This window comes from Triticum urartu, chromosome 4A (assembly GCF_056163025.1).
Source record: "Triticum urartu cultivar PI428250 chromosome 4A, HENAU_Tu73, whole genome shotgun sequence".
NCBI classification, from domain to species: Eukaryota; Viridiplantae; Streptophyta; class Magnoliopsida; order Poales; family Poaceae; genus Triticum; species Triticum urartu.
In genome coordinates, this window is record NC_141876.1 from 195307185 (window position 1) to 195331764 (window position 24580).

Genomic DNA, 24580 nt, shown 5'->3' on the forward strand with positions numbered 1-24580 from the left:
CCCAATTGAATCAAGTGATTATTATACCCAGACATTTTGAGTATATGCTCACTGACAGAACTGTTCTCCTCCATCTTGCAGCTATAGAACTTATTGGAGACTTCATATCTCTCAATCCGGGCATTTGCTTGAAATATTAACTTCAACTCCTGGAACATCTCATATGCTCCATGACGTTCAAAACGTCATTGAAGTCCCGATTCTAAGCCGTAAAGCATGGCACACTGAACTATCGAGTAGTCATCAGCTTTGCTCTGCCAGACGTTCATAACATCCAGCGTTGCTCCTGCAGCAGGCCTGGCACCCAACGGTGCTTCCAGGACGTAATTCTTCTGTGCATCAATGAGGATAATCCTCAAGTTACGGACCCAGTCTGTGTAATTGCTACCATCATCTTTCAACTTTGCTTTCTCAAGGAACGCATTAAAATTCAACGGAACAACAGCACGAGCCATCTATCTACAAACAAGCATAAACAAGCAAGATACTTATCAGGTACTAAGTTTCATGATAAATTTAAGTTCAGTTAATTTACTTAAAGAACTCCCACTTAGATAGACATCCCTCTAATCCTCTAAGTGATTACGTGATCCAAATCAACGAAACCATGTCCGATCATCACGTGAGATGGAGTAGTTTCATTGGTGAACATCATTATGTTGATCATATCTACTATATGATTCACGCTCGACCTTTCGGTCTCCGTGTTCCGAGGCCATATCTGTATATGCTTGGCTCGTCAAGTATAACCTGAGTATTCCGCGTGTGCAACTATTTTGCACCCGTTGTATTTGAACATAGAGCTTATCACACCCGATCATCACGTGGTGTCTCAGCACGAAGAACTTTCGCAACGGTGCATACTCAGGGAGAACACTTCTTGATAATTTAGTGAGAGATCATCTTATAATGCTACCGTCAATCAAAGCAAGATAAGATGCATAAAAGATAAACATCACATGCAATCAATATAAGTGATATGATATGGCCATCATCATCTTGTGCTTGTGATCTCCATCTTCGAAGCACCGTCGTGATCACCATCGTCACCGGCGTGACACCATGATCTCCATCGTAGCATCGTTGTCGTCTCGCCAAGCTTGTGCTTCCACGACTATCGCTACCGCTTAGTGATAAAGTAAAGCATTACATCGCGATTGCATTGCATACAATAAAGCGACAACCATATGGCTCCTGCCAGTTGCCGATAACTCGGTTACAAAACATGATCATCTCATACAATAAAATTCAGCATCATGTCTTGACCATATCACATCACAACATGCCCTGCAAAAACAAGTTAGATGTCCTCTACTTTGTTGTTGCAAGTTTTACGTGGCTGCTACGGGCTTAAGCAAGAACCAATCTTACCTACGCATCAAAACCACAACGATAGTTTGTCAAGTTGGTGCTGTTTTAACCTTCGCAAGGACCGGGCGTAGCCACACTCGATTCAACTAAAGTTGGAGAAACTGTCACCCGCAAGCCACCTATGTGCAAAGCACGTTGGGAGAACCGGTCTCGCGTAAGCGTACACGTAATGTCGGTCCGGGCCGCTTCATCCAACAATACCGCCGAATCAAAGTATGACATGCTGGTAAGCAGTATGACTTATATCGCCCACAACTCACTTGTGTTCTACTCGTGCATATAACATCAACATATAAAACCTAGGCTCGGATGCCACTGTTGGGGAACGTAGTAATTTCAAAAAAATTCCTACGCACACGCAAGATCATGGTGATGCATAGCAACGAGAGGGGAGAGTGTGATCTACATACCTAGTAGATCGACAACGGAAGCGTTTGGTTGATGTAGTCGTACGTCTTCACGGCCCGACCGATCAAGCACCGAAACTACGACACCTCCGAGTTTTAGCACACGTTCAGCTCGATGACGATTCCTGGACTCCGATCCAGCAAAGTGTCGGGGAGGAGTTCCGTCAGCACGACGGCGTGGTGACAATCTTGATGTACTACTGCAGCAGGGCTTCGCCTAAACTCCGCTACAATATTATCGAGGATTATGGTGGAAGGGGGCACCGCACACGGCTAAGAATATGATCACGTGGATCAACTTGTGTGTTTCTGGGGTGCCCCTGCCTCCGTATATAATGGACTAAGGGAGGGGGGTGCGGCCGGCCATGGAGAGGCGCGCCAGGAGAGTCCTACTCCCTCTGGGAGTAGGATTCCCCCCCCCCCCAATCCTAGTTGGAATAGGATTCGCGGAGGGGGGAAAGGAGAGAGAGGGGCCGGCCCCCTCTCCTTGTCCTATTCGGACCAAGGGAGGGGAGGGGCGCGCGGCCCATGTTGGTCTGCCTCTTCTCTTTTCCACTAAGGCCCACTATGGCCCATATATCTCCCGGGGGGTTCCGGTAACCTCCCGGTACTCCGGTAAAATCCCGATTTCACCCGGAACACTTCCGATATCCAAACATAGGCTTCCAATATATCAATCTTTATGTCTCGACCATTTCGAGACTCCTTGTCATGTCCGTGATCACATCCGGGACTCCAAACAAACTTCGGTACATCAAAATGCATAAACTCATTATATAACTGTCATCGTAACCTTAAGCGTGCGGACCCTACGGGTTCGAGAACAATGTAGACATGACCGAGACATGTCTCCGGTCAATAACCAATAGCGGAACCTGGATGCTCATATTGGCTCCTACATATTCTACGAAGATCTTTATCGGTCAGACCGCATAACAACATACGTTGTTCCCTTTGTCATCGGTATGTTACTTGCCCGAGATTCGATCGTCGGTATTCCAATACCTAGTTCAATCTTGTTACCGGCAAGTCTCTTTACTCGTTCTGTAATACATCATCCCACAACTAACTCATTAGTTGCAATGCTTGCAAGGCTTAAGTGATGTGCATTACCGAGAGGGCCTAGAGATACCTCTCCGACAATCGGAGTGACAAATCCTAATCTCGAAATACGCCAACCCAACATTTACCTTTGGAGACACCTGTAGAGCTCCTTTATAATCACCCAGTTACGTTGTGATGTTTGGTAGCACACAAAGTGTTCCTCCGGCAAACGGGAGTTGCATAATCTCATAGTCATAGGAACATGTATAAGTCATGAAGAAAGCAATAGCAACATACTAAACGATCGGGTGCTAAGCTAATGGAATGGGTCATGTCAATCAGATCATTCACTTAATGATGTGATCCCGTTAATCAAATAACAACTCATTGTTCATGGTTAGGAAACATAACCATCTTTGATTAACGAGCTAGTCAAGTAGAGGCATACTAGTGACACTTTGTTTGTCTATGTATTCACACATGTATTATGTTTCCAGTTAATACAATTCTAGCATGAATAATAAACATTTATCATGATATAAGGAAATAAATAATAACTTTATTATTGCCTCTAGGGCATATTTCCTTCATTGGGAACCACCTCAGAACGTGAAGCAACTCCGCAGCTTCCTTGGTCTCGCAAGCTATTGTCGAAGGTTCGTTGAAAACTTTTCAAAGATCGCGAAGCCTCTTTCCAACCTTCTCCAGAAGCACGTCAAGTGCGTTTGGTCTCCGGAATGTGACATCGCTTTCAACACCTTGAAAGAGAAATTAGTCACTGCTCCAGTTCTGACTCCTCCTGATGAATCCAAACCGTTCGAGGTCTTCTATGATGCCTCTCTTCAAGGTCTTGGTGCAGTGTTGATGCAAGAGAAGAAAGTTGTGGCATATACTTCTCGCCAGTTGAAGCCCAATGAGAAGAACTACCCCACTCATGACCTCGAGTTGGCAGCAGTTGTGCATGCTCTTTTGACTTGGAGACATCTCTTATTGGGAAGGAAAGTGGACATCTTCACTGACCATAAGAGTCTCAAGTACATCTTCACTCGGCCTAATCTCAACCTCAGGCAGACTCGTTGGGTCGAAATGATTCAAGAGTATAATCCGAGTATCGAATATACTCCAGGCAAGGCCAATGTAATTGCTGACGCACTGAGCAGGAAGGCTTACTGCAACAGTTTGATTCTCAAGCCTTACCAACCCGAGCTTTGTGAAGCTTTCCGCAAACTCAATCTGCAAGTTGTTCCTCAAGGTTTCCTCGCCAACCTTCAAGTCTCTCCTACTTTGGAAGATCAGATTCGCGAGGCTCAACTTCTTGATGCTATGGTGAAGAAGGTGAAGATTAGGACTGCCAAGAGTCAACCCAAGTACAAGTGCTATCACCTTGATGACAAGGATACTCTCTTCTTCGAGGATCGCATTGTTGTGCCTAAAGGTGACCTTCGTAAATTCATTACGAACGAGGCTCACAATTCACTCCTCTCTATCCACCCTGGAAGCACGAAGATGTACCAGGACCTCAAGCAGGCGTATTGGTGGACTCGAATGAAGCGCGAGATTGCTCGGTTCGTGAACGAATGTGATGTCTGCAGAAGAGTGAAGGCAGAACACCAACGACCAGCTGGTCTCCTCCAACCTCTTGCCATTCCAGAATGGAAGTTTGACCACATTGAGATGGACTTCGTGACGGGATTTCCAAAGTCTAGACGTGGCAATAATGCTATATTCGTTGTCATCGACAAACTCACTAAAGTGGCTCACTTTCTTCCTATCAAAGAGTCTATCACAACAGCTCAATTGGTAGAGCTTTATACCTCTCGGATTGTCTCTCTGCACGGCATTCTGCAGTTGATTTCTTCAGATCGTGGCAACATCTTCACCATGAAGTTTTGGGATTCTTTTCAGAAGGCCATGGGCACCAACATCCGTTTCAGCACAGCTTTTCATCCTCAAACTAGCGGCCAAGTAGAGCGTGTCAATCAGATTCTTGAAGATATGCCCAGGGCTTGCGTTATCTCTTTTGGTATGAAGTGGGAAGATTGTCTACCATATGCCGAGTTCTCCTACAACAACAGCTTCCAAGCGAGTTCGGGCAAGGCCCCATTTGAAATTCTCTATGGCAGGAAGTGCCGTACTCCTCTTAACTGGTCAGAGACTGGTGAACGTCAACTTCTAGGAAATGACTTGATCACAGAGGCAGAAGAGATGTGCAAATTCATTCGTGATAACCTCAAAGCTGTGCAATCGCGCCAGAAGAGTTACTATGATAGTAAGCATCGTGATTTGACTTTCGAGATCGCAGACCATGTTTACCTCCACGTCTCTCCAATAAAAGGTACTCGTCACTTGGGTATCAAAGGGAAGCTTGCCCCTAGATACTTGGGTCCTTTCAAGATTGTCAGCAAGAGAGGCGATCTCGCCTATCAACTCGAGCTTCCCTCCAACTTTGCAAATGTGCACGACGTGTTCCATGTCTCTCAGCTCTGCAAGTGCTTCAAGACTCCTAACTACACCGTCAACTTCGAAGACATTGATCTCCAAGAAGACCTTTCTTATCGTGAGCACCCAGTTGCTATTCTTGAAGAAACTGAGCGCAAGACTCGCAACAAGTCAATCAAATTCCTCAAAGTCAAGTGGTCACACCATTCCGACCGTGAAGCCACCTGGGAACGCGAGGATCACCTTCGTTCTGAGTAGCCGAAGTTTTTCCAGTCCTAGATCTCAGAACGAGATCCTTTCGTAGTGGTGGAGTGTTGTAACACCCCGGATGTAATTTACCTTATATGTATCCCAACTCTTGCCGTTTCCGGCGCTAAGTTATTTTATTTCCTCGGTGTCGGGTTTTTGTCTCCATGTGTTGTTGTCTTTGTCATGCATCTCATATCATGTCATCATGTGCATTGCATTTGCATACGTGTTCGTCTCATGCATTCGAGCATTTTTCCCGTTGTCCGTTTTGCATTCCGGTGCTCCTATGTCCTCCGGTGGTCCTTTCTACCTCTTTTCGTGTGTGGGGGTTAAACATTTCCAGATTGTACCGACACTTGCCATGCGGCCTTGGTTTACTACCGGTAGACCGCCTGTCAAGTTTCGTGACATTTGGACTTCGTTTGATACTCCAACGGTTAACCGAGGGACCGAAAAGGCCTCATGTGTGTTGCAGCCCAACACCCCTTCAAAGTGGCCCAAAACCCATCCAAACCTCTCCCATCGTCTAGACCGTTCGATCACGATCGCGTGGCCGCAAACCGCACCTCATTCTGAGCTTCCTAGCTCCCTCTACCTATATATATAGGTCCCTCTCCCTCTTTTCCCGGATCTTTTCCCCCCTAAAACCCTAAAAATCGTCCCGCCGCCGGACGAAGTCGCCGCCGCGCCCGCGCCAATCGGGCGATGCCACGTGGCACCGTCGGCCGCCTCCCGCGCTGCGGCCCGCCCGGCCCGCGGAGGGCCCCCGAGGCCCGCGCGTCCGCTGCCGCCACCTACCACGCCGCGCCGCCTCCCCGCCTCCTCGTGCCTCGCCGCCGACTGCCGCCTCCGCCACCGCGACGGCCACCGCCGCCATTAACACCGGCCACCTCCGCCTCGCCGGCGACCGCCCCGGCCGCCGCACCGCTCCGGCGACAGGGCCGCCGACGCCGCCCCGTCCTTCCTCCGGCCGCCCCGCTGCTGAACCTCGCCGCCCCGACCCGGATCCGACCTCCTCCAGCCGTCCCCGCGCCCATCCACCTCGCCGGAGCTACAGTACCTTGCCGGAGCTCCTCGGTTCGCATGCCGCCTCGAAACCCTAGATCCACTCGGTTGATTTCTTCTTCCTCTCCTAGATATTTTTTTGCAAACTTTGGCATGTCATAACTCTCTCATCGTATATCCGATTTGTGCGTGTAGCATATCAAAATGTTCGCCTCGATGAGTACATCATTTCATATCATTGCATCATTTTCATTTGAGCTCATCTTAATGCCCGAAATTCTGTTGGAAGAGGGCTATGTGATGAATTTGGCAGATATGTTTCAGCAAATAGGCTTTTGTCGTTTTTGCCATGATTAATGTGTGCATGCTATAATCCTGAGCTCTACATGTGTTTTGTTATATGCCAGGGACTTAGAATTTCACTAAGTCCTTGTCCTGATTTTGTTGTTATGCCATATGTTCATGTTGTTTCCTAGTGATCCGTGCCTCTTTTGAGGATGATCATTAAGGATGTTTTCTTAACATTATGGTGCTATATCCATACATGTCTTTGTTTGCATTTATGGAGCAACCTAGCTTGAGTCAATCGAGCTCTACTTTTGCTATAAAATGATCCTGGCAGATTGTTGACATGTTTAGTGATTTTGCCGTGGATGTTGTTATTGATCCGTGCATGCTATGATGTTGTTCTTGCCATGTCTAGCTTCTATGCCATGTCTTCTTCATGGGTGTATGCTTAGTTTGTCATGATATGCTCTGTAGTGAGTGCATCGAGCTCGTAAACATGCCTACTCCTTAACTGATTTGCATGCTCCAGTTTTTCACTAAGTCTGAAACCTGTTATCATTTGCACTTTTGCCATGCTTGTTTGAACCTGTTAATGGATGAATTAGCCATAGCTCAGTGTTCATATTTTGTCAAGCATCATGAGTGGATCCCTGCCATGTATTTTTTTATTATGTTTGAGTGCTGTAGCATGTTTATCTTGATGCATTTAGTTGGTCATTTGCTGATTATCGCAGACCGGGGCCATATTTGTTTTGCTTGCCATTTCCAAACCGTGCATCCGATTCCGGTGATCTTTATATCGATTTCAACCGAAATCACCTCACCTTTCCAGTGGTACTCTTGGATTTCCATGTTGAGGCCAGGTTCAATCATTCCTTGTCAAATCTTGCATATGCATCACATACCGCATCCCGCATTCATACCATGTTTGCATCATGTTGTTTGAGCATTGCACGTGGTTGATTGTGTTCCGTTTGCTTGTTGTTCTTGCTTGGGTAGAGCCGGAAGACGAGTTCGTGAATGAGGAGCCTGTTGAGTTCGCTTACGAGGATCAAGTCAACTCTAAGAACTTTGGAGGCAAGATGATCATACCCTCGAAATCACTTCTATCTTTGCTTGCTAGATGCTCGCTCTTTTGCTATGCCTATGCTATGATACCTACCACTTGCTTATCATGCCTCCCTATTGCCATGTCAAACCTCTAACCCACCATGTCCTAGCAAACCGTTGTTTGGCTATGTTACCGCTTTGCTCATCCCCTCTTATAGCGTTGTTAGTTGCAGGTGAAGATTGGAGATCGTTCCTTGTTGGAACATTGTTTATTGTTGGGATATCACAATATTGTCTTGTTTATCTTAATGCATCTATATACTCGGTAAAGGGTGGAAGGCTCGGCCTTTTTCCTAGTGTTTTTTTCCACTCTTGCCGCCTTAGTTTCCGTCATATCGGTGTTATGTTCCCAGCTTTTGCGTTCCTTACGCGGTTGGGTTATAATGGGAACCCCTTGACAGTTCGCCTTGAATAAAACTCCTCCAGCAATGCCCAACCTTGGTTTTACCATTTGCCACCTAGCCTCTTTTTCCCTTGGGTTTCCGGAGCCCAAGGGTCATCTTTATTTAAACCCCCCCTGGGCCAGTGCTCCTCTGAGTGTTGGTCCGACTGAGTAGACTGCGGGGCCACCTCAGGGCAACTTGAGGGCTGGTTTTACTCGTAGGATGTCTCATCTGAGTGTGCCATGAGAACGAGATATGTGCAGCTCCTATCGGGATTTGTCGGCACATTCGGGCGGTGTTGCTGGACTTGTTTTACCATTGTCGAGGATGTCTTGTAACTGGGATGCCGAGTCTGATCGGATTGTCTTGGGAGAAGGAATATCCTTCGTTGACCGTGAGAGCTTGTGATGCGCTAAGTTGGGACTCCCCTGCAGGGATTTGAACTTTCGAAAGCCATGCCCGCGGTTATGGGCAGATGGGAATTTGTTAATGTCCGGTTGTAGATAACCTGAAACTTAATTTAATTAAAATGAACGAACCGCGTGTGTAACCGTGATGGTCTCTTCTCGGCGGAGTCTGGGAAGTGAACACGGTGTTGGAGTAATGCTTGGCGTAGGTTATTCTAGGATCACTTCCTGATCATAGTTGTTCGTCCGTGCTTTGCCTTCTCTTCTCGCTCTCTTTTGCGAATAGGTTAGCCACCATAAATGCTAGTCGCTTGCTGCAGCTCCACAGCATACCTTGTCTTACCTATAAGCTTAAATAGTCTTGATCAAGAGGGTGTGAGATTGCTGAGTCCCTGTGACTCACAGATTACTTCCAAACCAGATGCAGGGACCGATGATACCGTTCCAGACGATGCTCTTGAGCTCAAGTGGGAGTTCGATGAAGACTCTCGGCGTTACTATGTGTCTTTCCCGGATGATCAGTAGAGGTGCCCAGTTGGGGTGATCGGGGACCGTGTCGCATGTGGGGGTTGATCTTTATGTTGGTACCGTAGTCGGACCATGAGTGCATTGGATGATTGTAATGTTATTCATTATTTGTGTGACGTGGCGAGTGTAAGCCAACTATGTATCCTTTCCCCTTTTATTTATTACATGGGTTGTTGTGAAGATTACCTTACTTGCGACATTGCTTTCAATACGGTTATGCCTCTAAGTCGTGCTTCGACACGTAGGAGATATAGCCGCATCGAGGGTGTTACACACACCTCCCGCCCAATATATAATGTCAAAGCCAACTAAGCTAGGTCACGCTAAATGTTAAAAGTCCTACCTCACTTTTTTATATCCAATCTACCTTATTTATATAAATTTTTCTCTACTTTTAATGGAGCACTTGGTAACCTGGTACGTTTTATTTTCGTTCGGTTTTTCTTCATCCCACCACCTCCTCATACTGGTTTTATCTCTTCACAAATCATTAAAGTAGAAAAAAAATGTTCTACTCCTCCCACCACCGGCCTTGATCCTTTCTATGCTAACCCAAGGATGCCGCCACCGCCTCGTCACCTTCGTGGATCCATCTTTGTGGAATCCCCACACGGATGCCTCATTGGGATTGCCGCCGCCGCGGTCGTCGCCTTCGCAGATCTGTCACCGATCCCAGGGACGCCACCGTAGATCATGCACTTACGTGACACTCCTGTTTCTCGCCATCGTCGCGGAACCCCACGGACGCCTCTGCCGCCGCCGATCCGTGGGAGGCCGCCACACAACCCCACGCACGCGTCTGCCTCCGGCGATCTCAGGAAGGCTACCGCAGATCAGGTCTAAATCTCGGTCTTAGCCTTCTCCTATCCTCTCGCCACCCCTCCTCTACCATTGCATGGGCAACCCTCAAGCCGCCCCACTTTCACCGCGGCGGACCCTGAAGCCACCTAGCTACCACCGCGACCGATCTCATCCACCATCGGATGGGCATCCCTGAAGCCACCACGTTGCCATCGCGGACGATGACAGTTAGACTATGCACTCTATACGTTCCCCTCATGTCCTCATGTTGCCCTAGTCCTTGGTGCAGATGGCCGAGTCGAGGTAAGGAGCCTCATGACTGGTTTGTCCTATTGAAGGAAATATGCCCTAGAGGCAATAATAAAGTTATTATTTATTTCCTTATATCATGATAAATGTTTATTATTCATGCTAGAATTGTATTAACCGAAAACTTAGTACATGTGTGAATACATAGACAAACAGAGTGTCACTAGTATGCCTCTACTTGACTAGCTCGTTGAATCAAAGATGGTTAAGTTTCCTAGCCATATACATGAGTTGTCATTTGATTAACGGGATCACATCATTAGAGAATGATGTGATTGACTTGACCCATTCCGTTAGCTTAGCACGATGATCGTTTAGTTTGTTGCTACTGCTTTCTTCATGACTTATACATGTTCCTCTGACCATGAGATTATGCAACTCCCGAATACCGGAGGAACACTTTGTGTGCTACCAAACATCACAACGTAACTGGGTGATTATAAAGGTGCTATACAGGTGTCTCCGATGGTACTTGTTGAGTTGGCAAAGATCGAGATTAGGATTTGTCACTCCGATTGTCGGAGAGGTATCTCTAGGCCCTCTTGGTAATGCACATCACTATAGGCCTTGTAAGCAATGTGACTAATAAGTTAGTTGCGGGATGATGCATTACAGAACGAGTAAAGAGACTTGCCGGTAACAAGATTAAACTAGGTATTGAGATACCGACGATCGAATCTCGGGCAGGTAACATACCGATGACAAAGAGAACAACATATGTTGTTATGCGGTTTGACCGATAAAGATCTTCGTAGAATATGTGGGAGCCAATATGAGCATTCAGGTTCCTCTATTGGTTATTGACCAGAGATGAGTCTCGGTCATGTCTACATAGTTCTCGAACCCGTAGGGTCCACACGCTTAACGTTCGATGACGATTGGTATTATGAGTTTATGTGTTTTGATGTACCGAAGGTTGTTCGGAGTCCCGGATGAGATCAGGGACATGACGAGGAGTCTTGAAATGTTCGAGACGTAAAGATCGATATATTGGAAGGCTATATTCGGACATCGGAAAGGTTCTGAGTGGTTCGGGTATTTATCGGAGTATCGGAGAGTTACCGGAATTCGCCGGGGAGTATATGGGCCTTATTGGGCTTTAGGGGAAAGAGAGAGGGGCTTCCTAGGGCAGGTTGCGCCCCCCCCCCCCCAAGGCCTAGTCCGAATTGGACTAGGGGGAGGGGTGACGCCCCCTCCTTCCTTCTCTTCTCTTTTCCCTTTCCTTCTCTCCTACTCCTACTACATGGAAGGGGGGGGGGAATCCTACTCCCGGTGGGAGTAGGACTCCCCAGGGCGCGCCATAATAGAGGGCCGGCCCTCCCCCTCCATTCCTTTATATACGGGGGAGGGGGCACCCCATAGACACACAAGTTGATCATTGATATTTTAGCCGTGTGCGGTGCCCCCCATCATAATCCACATCGATCATATCATAGCGGTGCTTAGGCGAAGCCCTGCATCGATAGCATCATCATCACTGTCATCACCCCATCGTGCTGACGGGACTCTTCCTCGAAGCTCTGTTGGATCGTGAGTTCGTGGGACGTCACCGAGCTGAACGTGTGCTGAACTCGGAGGTGCCGTGTGTTCGGTACTTGGATCGGTCGGATCGTGAAGACGTATGACTACATCAACCGCGTTGCCATAACTCTTCCGCTTACAGTCTACGAGGGTACGTGGACGATACTCTCCCCTCTCGTTGTTATGCATCACCATGATCTTGCGTGTGCGTAGGAATTTTTTTGAAATTACTACGTTTCCCAACACCTATTGCTTGCCTTTCAGATTACATCTTGTTTCTATGTCTCCTCTCGCCGCTGCATCAAGCGACCCACATCTTTGGCGAACAAATCAGCATCACCTGCGTGCTTGCTTGTGTTCGTTTCTAACTGGCAAGAATCCATCGAGTCTTCCTCTATGTGTGCAACTTTGTCAGCATGTAATTGAATAAAGGGAGGGGCAGCCAACGTTAAGTATGTGTGAGTCTTGTCGGGATCCGATCTATCAACTCATTCAGCCAGCTATGTTGTGTACATTGTACATGCAGAAACCACTAGGCGAGTAAAGGCTCCACCGGCCCAGTGCCAACAACTCAAGTATAGAAGCAGAAGAACGGATTATGTAATTTTTGTTGCGAATAAAAATATGCATTCCCATGTCTTGGTGGTATCCAAGAGTGCATGTCATTGGTGTTTTTGAAACCATCTTCCATCACTTTTGATATTTTTGTATTTCATAGTTGTAATTGTTCAACATTTGACTGGCATATGAATGGTATTTGTAATATCTTTCTTTTGTCCATATTACCAGGAAATATGCCGAAACACCAAATGTATTCCATTTGAAGTGGATTAACAAAACAACACACCACATAAACAGAGGAATGTAAGTGCAAACATTTCTATCTCTTTAAATTCTTGAGTACGATGGCATTTTTGTTACAAGTGTTTAAGATTTAGTTCTAACATTTCGAGGTTACTAATCCATTTCAATTTAGCTTAACTGCAATGTTATCTAAAGTTTATGTGACTTGAGTGGTATCTCCTTCTGTTTTATGTCTTACCAATACCTTGCAATTTTGAAATTATGTTTTTTGGCGCCCACATTTTCTACATAACTTGGAAAAATATTGAATATGCTGTCAGTATGGCCTCTGAATAGCACTGCTTTTTTAGATATACAGTCACCTTCAAGTCCATCCATATTTTGAAAGGACGATATAAATAGCTTTGAAGGAGACATCTACTAGCACTTGAATGAAGCCTCCTTATAGTAGCTCTGTGTGAAAGAATTGTATCAAGAAAACTATAAATCTTGAAGATGTAGAAGGTAGAACCATAGAGAGATGTGCATGTTTAATTGACATATATTCAGGAGTACCTTTGTGAAGTTGATATATCTTTATTTTACCAGACATGGTTGCTCTTGCTTCATCTAAACAATCTGTATGGAATTTCATGGGACCGAGATTGGTGTAGGAAATCTTCAAAGCTATTACATTGGTGTAGAAACAAACATAAAATGGTTTCCCGATTTTGCAGTTGAGAAGTCGTAAAAAGAGCTTGAGTTAGAATTAATTAGGGGAGACAAGTTCTTGTTTACCCTCACAAATATGTACTGTAAATTAGGCATGACACATTGATTCTCTTGTTTGGATTTAATTTGCAACAATCTATACATTTGTTTGTATAGTCATGAAGAGGAAGACAGTGCTTTCTTTTTTGTAAACTAATAATATAAATGTAATTCCTTTGCATTGTTTGTTGACCATATGGTATGTACTGAACCATCAAAAGTATTTATCGCCCACCTGCACACCAGGCACACATCCTTACTCGCCGCCGGCGTATGGGAGAACTATGGCGTGGTTTACCTGGAGAGGACGTGCAGCAGTGTGTGGCGTTGTACTCATGCATAGTTGTGCCTCATGTTACCTCAAGTTCACTTGGATTGGTTGCACTGACTGGTTGTTATATCATGCCATATAGTATTATTGCATGGTGTTGGTAACAACTATCTTGTTGTTTAAGAAGGTAGTCAATTTTACAATCAAATCCTAATGTACCATGCCTGAGAGTGCCATAAGTTCAAATTTTTATGTGCATGATGTGTTTATTATTACTATTTATTATCCTTGCTTTGCCTGAGATTTTCCCTTGTTTTTTGCTACTGGATTCTCTAGTTCAAGCCTGGTGAGGTTGCTGCCATCATGAAAGACTGACGAATCTAGAACTCTTTCACCGACTGGTCTTTTCCTTCGAGGAAAAAATACATGTTGATCCAAGGTGTGAACCAACGGTTGTCGTTCAAGGTAAGAAGGTATATTTATTTTGAAAGAAACTACATATGAACCATCAACCCGTTGTGACTTCTCTATGACATATTTTGCCTAAGAAACATAATTAGTTTATTAATACGTTAAAACTTAGCAAAGGAGATACACCATTATAACTCATTAACGCAAGCATGTTCACTAGATGAATGAATGCTCTCACGCATTATCCACTATAAACAGTTGAGACATGCAATGCAACTTGATACTATTGTGCTGATATAGCATGTACAGGCATAATATATATCTGTTAGCTTGTACACACACTTCTTTTCTTTTGTTTTTATTGTGTATAAACCAAAGCACTTGTAGTTGCTCTAGCTATCAGGAAAATGTATTTGTATTTGGAGTTCAATGTATTTTTGTAAAACAAATAAAATACAATCCCATAAGATGGCATTGTTGGTTTTGATCTGACGGCTTAAACAGGCCAGTTAGATCTATTAGTCTAACAAACAAACAAAATGAAGGGATAACGATAAGTGAACGAGTCCACGTACCAACGTACGTGAGCCTCGATCAGAACTAACGCGCCCTGATCGGGGGCGCCCAAAAACCAACTCAGATTTTGGGTCCCCTGTCGCCAGCGCCATATTAAAAGGATACGTACAGGAGAGAGCTGGCCACCTGTGAGATCACAGTTCACGTAAGGTTTACTCTCCTCCCGATATTCTCTCACCCCATCCGATCAGGGGGAGTGCCGCAGCGACGGGAAGACCTAAGCTAGTCGATGCCGATGTCCCTGGGCAGTGCCGGTGGCGTCCTGAAGGAATCAGGACATCGAGGAGAACCTCTACTTCGACTACATCACCCCTGTATCAAGCCTGCATCAAGCAGGCGATCATGTCCACTGCCGTGACATGTAATGATCCCCGAAACCCTTCTCTGTTCATGCTTTTAAGGTGATCTAGATGCAATCAGTTCCTGCTAATGGCATCCCAGAGATGTATAAGTATCCCAACAATGGTATCAGTCACCAATTTTGATTGCAATAGGTCCCTACATTATTGATCTGTAGATCAACATCAAGTTTTAGATAAAGTCAGGTTTAGGGTTTTTAAGATCAAGATTGCAAGTTTTAGCCCTATGATCATGCTACTGTTTGACGTTCATGCCAATTGCCGTCTGCAAATAATTATGTGATACCCTAGTTTTGCTTCGGATCATTACTGTTAATGCCAGTTCCCTTTTAATTAACCCATGCTAAAGATTAATGCTCATGGTTATGTCACGGTTAATTAGAATCAATCATGTTTAAGTACGGATTCCGGTTTTTGATAACAAATTAGAAGGCAGAGGGATCAACAGTAGCAAACCCTCCCATGTTCAAGAACCCTAGTATTTTTTCCCCAATTCGAAAGAACCTTAATTCTGAAATTAGGAGTGTTTTCACCACAAATCACGCACTATGTACACGAATTGGAGAAGAATGAGGAGAATCCTCACCTAATGCACCGTGTAGCCGCCTTTCCCTTCGGGGCCCGCACTGCATCCACCATAGTGCGAGGGCGGAGACGTCGCGACGCCGTCGCCTCCCACCGGAGCGACGCGCGGAACGTCTACTAGCCGCCACCGCCGCTACTCGAATGGACGAGCTCGTCGCCGTCGCCCCTCATGTCGCGGTGGCCGGCGTCCCTCCTCCCTTGATGCACCATGAAGCACGGACGCCGGGGCCACATTCAATGGGGGAGCGCGCGGGATTCATCCTGCTGCACGCTCCTCCAGCGAGCGCAGCCGCCGCGCCGCCATGGCCGGCGCGCCTCGGGCCACCGTTGAATGTCGCCGCCGCTCTCTGTAGCGCTAAACGCGGGGGTGGGGGGGGTCAGGGGAGAAAGTGAGACTAGGGTTAGGCCGGTCGGCATTATTGTTCCGGCCGCAAGCCGCGCCGGCCGTCCGATTCGATCACATGGCTCACAGCGACGCGGAGTGCCGACTCGGGCCAGCGGGCATTAATGGGCCATTTTCGTCCACATGCTTCATCCCAGGTTGCCTTGGCCCAGCATTTTTTTATTATGATTTTTCGCTGCTGGGTTGGGCTCTTGAATAACTGTGGGTATTTTGGGCCGTCGCATTTTTCTGTGTTTTCCAGTGCACTGTAAGTTAATATCTTTCATGTTTTGCACTGTTTAAAACAGAAAATGCCTAAAAATATAATGAACACATTATTATTCTGGGTAAAATTGAACCAACGAGATATTTTGTTCAGGATTTATTATGTGTTTATGCATGATGAACTTTTTTAGACATCAAATGATAATAACGTTTTTTATGTTGATGTTTAAATTGAGAATGAAATGACTCTAATTTTAATTCGGACCAACGTTGTTTTATTATTATGAGTCATCCCCTATGATATTTTAATTCCATGTTTTTTCTTCCCAACGATGTTTTGACATGGAGTTGAAATTAAATACTTGGCATGTTTGTTTATTTACCAACGTAAATTTATAATCATGCAAGTTTACTTATGAAATTTTATGATGATTTCAGCTTCCGCTCCATTCCGGTCCGACACGATCGAACCACTTACAGGGAGTAACTTCCCTCGTTGGAAGTCCCAAGTCGAATTATGTTTGGGTTTTAATGAGTTTGACTATGCCTTGAGGGAAGACAAACCTGTGGTAGGTGCTACAAGGTATGCAGAACTCAAGAAGGACTATGATGTTAAGATGGAAAAGTGGAACAAGTCTAACCATATTGCGCTTCTCATCATGAAAGCGACAATATCGCCGGACATTTCTGAAGCACTCCCTAAGAAAGACACTGCTAAAGAATTCCTCACTGAAATGGAGGAGCAATTTAAAGGCTCCGACAAAGTGTATGCTCATGAGCTTTTTGCTAAGCTTCTTCTAAAATACACTATTGACGGAAACGTTAGGCAACACATATTGAGGGTGGTAAATGCTTACACCAAACTTAAGGCTTTGGAGTGTTCTTTAAGTGAAGCCCTTCTTGTCATAATTATTCTTGAGTCTCTTCCAGAAGAGTTTGAATAATTTAAGGTCAACTATAACTCTCTAAAGGAAAAATGGCAACTCTCTGAGATGACCGCAAGGATCGTCCAGGAGGAAGAGAGGATCATGAGGCAGAAGAAAGACCATGCTTTTCATGTTGGCTCTAACAAGAGAAAGCATGACGGGAAAGGTTTCCCTAAGCCTCAGAAAAAGCAAGTCAAGAGAGAAAGCACTAAGCCATTCAACCCTAAGGCTTTAAAAGGTAAAGAAGCCGGTAGTTCTTCTTCTGCTCCCAGTAGCTCCACTGCTGGAGAAAATGCTTGTAACTTCTGCAAAGAGGAGGGACACTATCAAAGGGACTGCCCAGGCTTTCTAAAATGGATGAACAAAAGAGGTATTGATGAAATTACTTTTGTAGATGAATCTCTTTATGTTGATTTTCTATAAAGTCATGATGGATTGATTCAGGGGCAACCACTCACGTTGCTAACTCTATGCAGGGATTCGATACGATCCAAACTATAAGAGGAGGAACAACAAAGCTTAAGGTTGCGAACGGAGTTGAGGCCGATGTTGAAGCTGTGGGATCTCTCACGTTGGAGCTACACACTGGCCACACTCTTAGATTGAATAATGTTATTTATGTGCCTACCTTAAGTAGGAATTTGATTTCAGTTTCTCATTTAGATGATGATATGTATGAGTGCCATTTTGGCAAGAAGCAATTGATCAAATGTAATAAGAATGTAGGCATCGGTGTTAGACGAGGCCAACTATACATGTTATCTCTTAATAATGATTCAGTTATGCATGTGAGTGATGAAATTAATGTTGAGAAGAAATGGAAAGGAGTTAGTAATTCTTCGAAATTGTGGCATTGTCATTTGGGCCACATTTCGAGGGGGAGAATGGAATGGTTAGTTAAAAATGCAATACTCCTCCCATTAGACTTCTCAGATCCAAACAAATGTGTCGACTGCATTAAAGGAAAATTCGCAAAAACAATTAAGCAAGGAGTAGTAAGAGCCACAAGGGTTTTATAATTAATTCACACCGACATATGTGGACCACTTAATGTTAAGTTTGTAGATGGTTTTGATTCATTCATTACATTCATAGACGACTTTTCCCGCTATGGATATATTTATCCCATACGTGAACGATCGGAAGCTTTGGAGAAATTCAAAGTCTATAAAGGGGAGGTTGAAAATCAACTGAACTCAAAAATCAAAGTTGTACGGTCTGATCGCGGGGGAGAGTATTATGGTAGGCATGCTCCTTATGGGCAGATTCGTGGACCTTTTGCCAAGTTCTTATCTGAAAATGGAATCATTGCTCAATACTCAATGCCTGGTGAACCACAGCAAAATGGTGTGGCCGAGCATTGCAACCGCACCCTTATGGATATGGTGCGAAGCATGCTTAGTCACTCGAGTTTACCAGTAAGCCTTTGGATAGAGGCATTAAAGACAGCTGTACACATACTAAATCTTGCTCCAACTAAGTCAGCACTGAACACACCTTACGAGATGTGGGCGGGAAAGAAACCGAGCTTGAATTACTTACGGGTGTGGAGTTGCCCTGCTGAAACTAAAGTTTTCAATCCACAATTTAAGAAATTGGATCCAAAAACAGTTAGTTGTTTTTTCGATGGATACCCTCATAGGGGAAAGGGATATCGTTTTTATTGTCCAAGTCACACAACCAAATTTGTGGAGACTAGACAAGCAGTATTTTTTGAGGATAATGAGGTCACAAATTTAAGGGAGATCGATCTTGAGGAGAAGCGAGTTTGTGTGCCATCCCCGACTATCCAAGAGATTGTTTTTCCAATACGAAGAAATGTGCCATATGATGATCCTGAATCTCACGGTTCAGTCTCTCGGTCGAATGGTGATCTAGAAACTAATAATGAGAATCCAAACACAAATGAGGATCTCCAAGAAAATAATGAAAATGATGATGTTCCACCACCACCTCCGCCCATGGGTAGACCACGGTGTGAGAGGAAGAAAGCCATATCAGATGATTATATCACTTTTCTAATGGAGGACATGAATGATATGGGAAAGGTGGAGGATCCAACCTCCTATAAGGAAGCCATTAAAAGCGAAAATTCGTCCAAATGGCTGGTTGCCATGGAAGACGAGTTGAAATCTATGGGCTCAAACGACGTATGGGACTTAGTAGAAGTTCCCGATGGAGCTAAGAAAGTAGGTTGCAAGTGGGTCTACAAAACCAAGTATGATTCCAAAGGGAATGTCGAACGGTTCAAGGCAAGGCTAGTGGCAAAAGGGTATACACAGAGAGAAGGCATTGATTATAAGCAAACCTTCTCTCCTGTGTCAACCAAGGATTTTTTCAGAATCATAATGGCATTAGCAGCTCACTACGACCTAGAACTACACCAAATGGATGTTAAAATGGCATTTCTAAATGGCGACTTAAAAGAAAACGTTTACATGGCTCAGCCAGAAGGTTTTGTTGTGGAAGGGAAGGGAGATTTAGCATTTCGTCTAAAGAAATCAATTTATGGCTTGAAGCAAGCTTCAAGAGAGTGGTACCTCAAGTTTGATAAAATTATCAAAACTTTTGGTTTCACCAAAAATGTTCTGGACAACTGCATATACGTTAAGTTTAAAGGCAGTAGGTTCACATTTTTAGTCCTATACATTGATGACATATTGTTGGCATGTAGCGATAAGGATACGCTGCATGAGACCAAGAATTTTCCGTCATCCAGTTTTGATATGAAAGATCTTGGTGAAGCCTCGTATGTCCTCGGCATCAAGATTCATCGAGATAGGTCCAGAGGAACGTTAGGACTATCTCAAAAGGCATACTTTGAGAGAGTACTAAAAAAATTCAATATGCATAAGTGCTCACCCTCACCTGCTCCTATAGTTAAGGGCGATAAGTTTGGGACATTTCAATGTCCGAGGAACCAATATGAAACTGATCAAATGAAGTCGGTTCCTTATGCTTCAGCTGACGGAAGCATCATGTATGCTCAAGTGTGTACATGCCCAGATTTATGTTTTGTAACCGGAATGCTTGGCAGATACCAATCAAATCCAGGACCGGACCACTGGAAGGCCGCAAAGAAAGTCTCGCGTTATATGCAAGGAACTAAGGATTTCATGCTTACATATAAAAGAACTGATAACCTAGAAATTGTTGGTTATTCAGACTCTGATTTTGCCGGGTGTGTGGATAGTAAGAGATCCACGTCAGGTTATATATTCACACTCGCGGGAGGAGCTATATCATGGAAAAGCTCCAAACAAACATTAACTTCTGGATCTACGATGCAAGCAGAATTTGTAGCATGTTATGAGGCCACCGGGCAGGTTGTATGGCTAAAGAATTTTATTCCCGGACTTAAAGTGGTTGACAGCATATCTATACCAATTTTATTATACTGCGATAATGAACCAGCAGTTTTCTATACGAGTAACAACAGGTCAAGTAATGCTGCCAGACACATTGACATAAAGTATCGTGTTGTTGAAGATAGAATCTAGGATCAAACAGTTGATGTTAAACACATAAGAATGAAGCATATGCTTGCGGATCCGCTAACAAAAGGCTTACCACCCAGTATTTTTCGTGAGCATGTTGCCGGCATGGGACTACTGGAAGCCTTATGATTCTAGAATAAGAGGAGCATTAAAATAAACCACTCCCCAATTAGCAAAATGTTTTCCATTTCGAAATAGGAAGGTGTGCTATAAGTGTTGAGGTTCTATAGCGTTTCGAGCTGTAGTAACACCTCACTTTGATACATCATTCCTATATAGAATGGGCGAATGAAGTTAAGCCTAACGATCAAGGGGGAGAATGTTGGTTTTGATCTGACGGCTTAAACAGGCCAGTTAGATCTATTAGTCTAACAAACAAAAAAATGAAGGGATAACGATAAGTGAAGGGGTCCACGTACCAACGTACATGAGCGTCGATCAGAACTAACGCGCCCTGATCGGGGGCGCCCAAAAACCAACTCAGGTTTTGGGTCCCCTGTCGCCAGCGCCATATTAAAAGGATACGGGAGAGAGCTGGCCACCTGCGAGATCACAATTCATGTAAGGTTTACTTTCCTCCCGATATTCTCTCACCCCATCCGATCAGGGGGAGTGCTGCAGCGACGGGAAGACCTAAGCCAGCCGCTGCCGCTGTCCCTGGGCAGTGCCGGTGGCGTCCTGAAGGAATCAAGACGTCGAGGAGAACCTCTACTTCGACTACATCACCCCTGCATCAAGCCTGCATCAAGCAGGCGATCATGTCCATTGCCGTGACATGTAATGATCCCCTAAACCCTTCTCTGTTCATGCTTTTAAGGTGATCTAGATGCAATCAGTTCCTACTAATGGCATCCCAGAGATGCATAATTATCCCAACAGGCATCCCTATATATCCTCGAATAACTACTCATACATGTGGACTTTATAGCATATCTCACGAATGGAAGGCAAGGTTGGCGCACCTACAAGGATATACTAGATCGATGGCCAGGAGAGCTCGCACTTAGTGATGTTTCTTTGCCGAAATTTCTATAGCCTTTAGTGATGGTGTTTCGATCTTGAGTAGTCCATGCTTAATTCTGGCCTTGGATGCAAAACAAGATAGTTCGATGCATGTGCACTATTTCTGGCATTAGTAGTTCAGTTCTTGGTGAAAGCAATTGTGCTTTATCTTAGATTTTTCCACTCAAATGTCTGATCATTATTTCATCATGTTAGATTTAATTTCTGGCATGAGTATACAAGAATGTGCAATAAACTTATTTGCTACCTTTTTTTCAAAGTGAAGTGATTGATGGCCCTGCATTCGTTAGTTTTAAAGTGTGCAATGATGAATCAAAATTGTGTTTCTTGTGTACTAGTACAATTTGTTTCCAACTCAGGTAGTTGCTTATTCCATGTGATTATCTGATCTTGGCCCACTTTATTTTTTTGGTTTCCGAGGACTTATCTCTCTGGATTATGGTGAAGCAAGGGGCTGTTGCTTATATCCAAGTTGTTGCAAGGTGCCTTTCATCCTCAGTTATAAATTCAGTGAATATAGATGTAACTCGCATGATGGAATGAGATGAGGACTGTACATCCTGATTGCAGTTCATCCATTATGTGGCCATGAAAATACAATAATTTTGAGGACCTTGTATGGATAATATACTTGACTCTCAATTGCACATGTGAAAAAATGAAGTGTGAACTCTACCTAACCTCTTGTAGTATTTGGGGGAGATTGGGGAAATTATCAGCGAGCCATTGGTTGAAGTTCTTTTGCAATTACAGTGAGGATTTGGAAAATCTCGAATGTCCTGGGACAACCGGTGTACTCATGCATGGAGATGTCGTTTGGTGACAGTGGGGTAGTGGTACTCCTGGACGACAGCGTCATCCAGTGGTAGTAGGGTGCGTCAACGTATAAGAAAAAGAAAAGTGGGAGGGTGACAATACAAAAATATTTTATAGTCACGGACACACTTTGTTTTTTTCTAAAAGGGGGATCTCCCCAGCCTCTGCATCAGAGCGATGCATACGGCCATCTTATTAAACCAAATAAATAAGTTCCAACAAGGTCTCAAAGTCTCCAACTAGAAAAAGTGAAAAAAAGCTCACACAGAGCCAACATGGGCTAGAAACACAAACTAGCCAAATAAAGGACGCCACAACCGGCTGGCTAAAGAGAGATAGGTAAACTAATTGCCTATCCTATTACATGACCGCCATCCAAACCGGTTGAAGATATCCCGAGCTACCATCTCCCATCGGATAGATCCAGTAACCAAACGCTCCCTGGCCTCCGTCGGAGTGAGTAGCGACCATGAACGGATCAACGACGTGGCTCTGAAAATAACCTGCAAAAAATGAATGTGTGTTGTCCTGTTAAAAACTAAATCATTTCTGCAATTCCAGAGAGCCCACACCAAGGCGCAGACTCCAATACGAATATGTCGCGCTAACTCAGGCTCTACCCCATTAAACCACGTTCCAAATAATGTGTTGACTGAACTCGGTGGAGTAATATTGAAAGCAATATGGACCGTCCTCCATAAAACTTTAGCTAGCGGGCAATCAAGAAAAAGGTGTTTGATCGTCTCATCCCGATCACAGAAACTACACCTAGTAGGTCCTGTCCAATTACGCTTTGTCAAGTTATCCTTAGTTAAAATAACTTGTTTATGGAGAACCCAGATAAACACTTTGATTTTCAAAGGGACTTTGACAGCCCAAACATGTTTGGAACTAGGAATCGAGCTTGAATTGATAACATCAACATACATTGATTTAACTGTAAATACTCCCGACCTAGTAAGCTTCCAGCATAATTCATCGGGTTGTTGGGAAAGCTGAACGTCCATCAGTCTACTTACTAGATGTAAACATTCTTCCCAATGATTACCCACTAACGCCCTTCTGAACTGAATATTAAGGGGGACTGATTGTAATACCGTTGCAACAAAAACCTCACGTCTTTGAACAATACGATACAAAGACGGGTATTGGATGGCTAAGGGTTCCTCTCCGAGCCAAGTATCCTCTCAGAATCGCGTGCTGGCACCGTCACTAACAATAGACTTTGTCCTATTAAACAAGGAAAGCTTTACTTTCATAAGCCCTTTCCAAAAGGGTGAATCAGTCGGTCTTACTGTCACCTGAGACAAAGTTTTGGTTTGAAGATACTTGCTACAGAGGATTTGCACCCAAGTGGCGTCAGTCCCACTTGATAACTTCCACAACCACTTGCTGAGAAAACATCTGTTCTTAACTTCAAGATTCTCAATCCCGAGACCCCCTTGGTCTTTCGGTCTACAAATGATATCTCATTTGGCTAAACGATATTTTATTTTTAGCTCATCACCCTTCCAAAAGAAACGCGGTCGATAAAAGTCCAGTCTTTTCCTAACTCCAACTGGGACTTCGAAGAATGACAAAAGAAACATAGGCAATAATCATATTAATAAAAAAGAGTCAATGATCCATCGTATGTAACCTACGCTGAGAACCATGATCTCTACTCCTAATGTCTAAGTTGATAGGATTGCGTCCATTGTTTATTTTCGTCCCATCACTTTCGTCTGATTTTTTTCGTCTCTCCTTCCCACCACCGTCTGGTTCTTTCCGTCTCTCCCTCGCACATAAAAAACCCAGTCAATGAGTCTCCCCTCGATCTGTTTCCAACGTCAATCCTCAAGGACGCCACAGCCGCCATCAAGGAGCCATTAACCGCCGCTCGGATCCGAGAGGAGCCGCCGCCATGATGGAACAGACGAGTTATTCTCTTCCCACCCGCCACCACTATCCATCTCCTTTCACCCTCCTCCTTCCTTGTGCTTCCAGCGCCAGCGAAACGCGTCTCGTCTACCATAGAGAGTCTCCACCGCAGTTTCCTCCTCATGTTCCTCTCATTCGGGCTCCACCGGCGACCTCGCTCCTGGCCTCCGCCA

At 44.6% G+C, this 24580-nt stretch overlaps 1 pseudogene; it reads left to right on the plus strand.

The window, feature by feature from the left end:
• Positions 1-16842: 16842 nt before the first annotated feature.
• Positions 16843-17674, plus strand: LOC147975355 (uncharacterized; annotated as a pseudogene).
• Positions 17675-24580: the final 6906 nt, after the last annotated feature.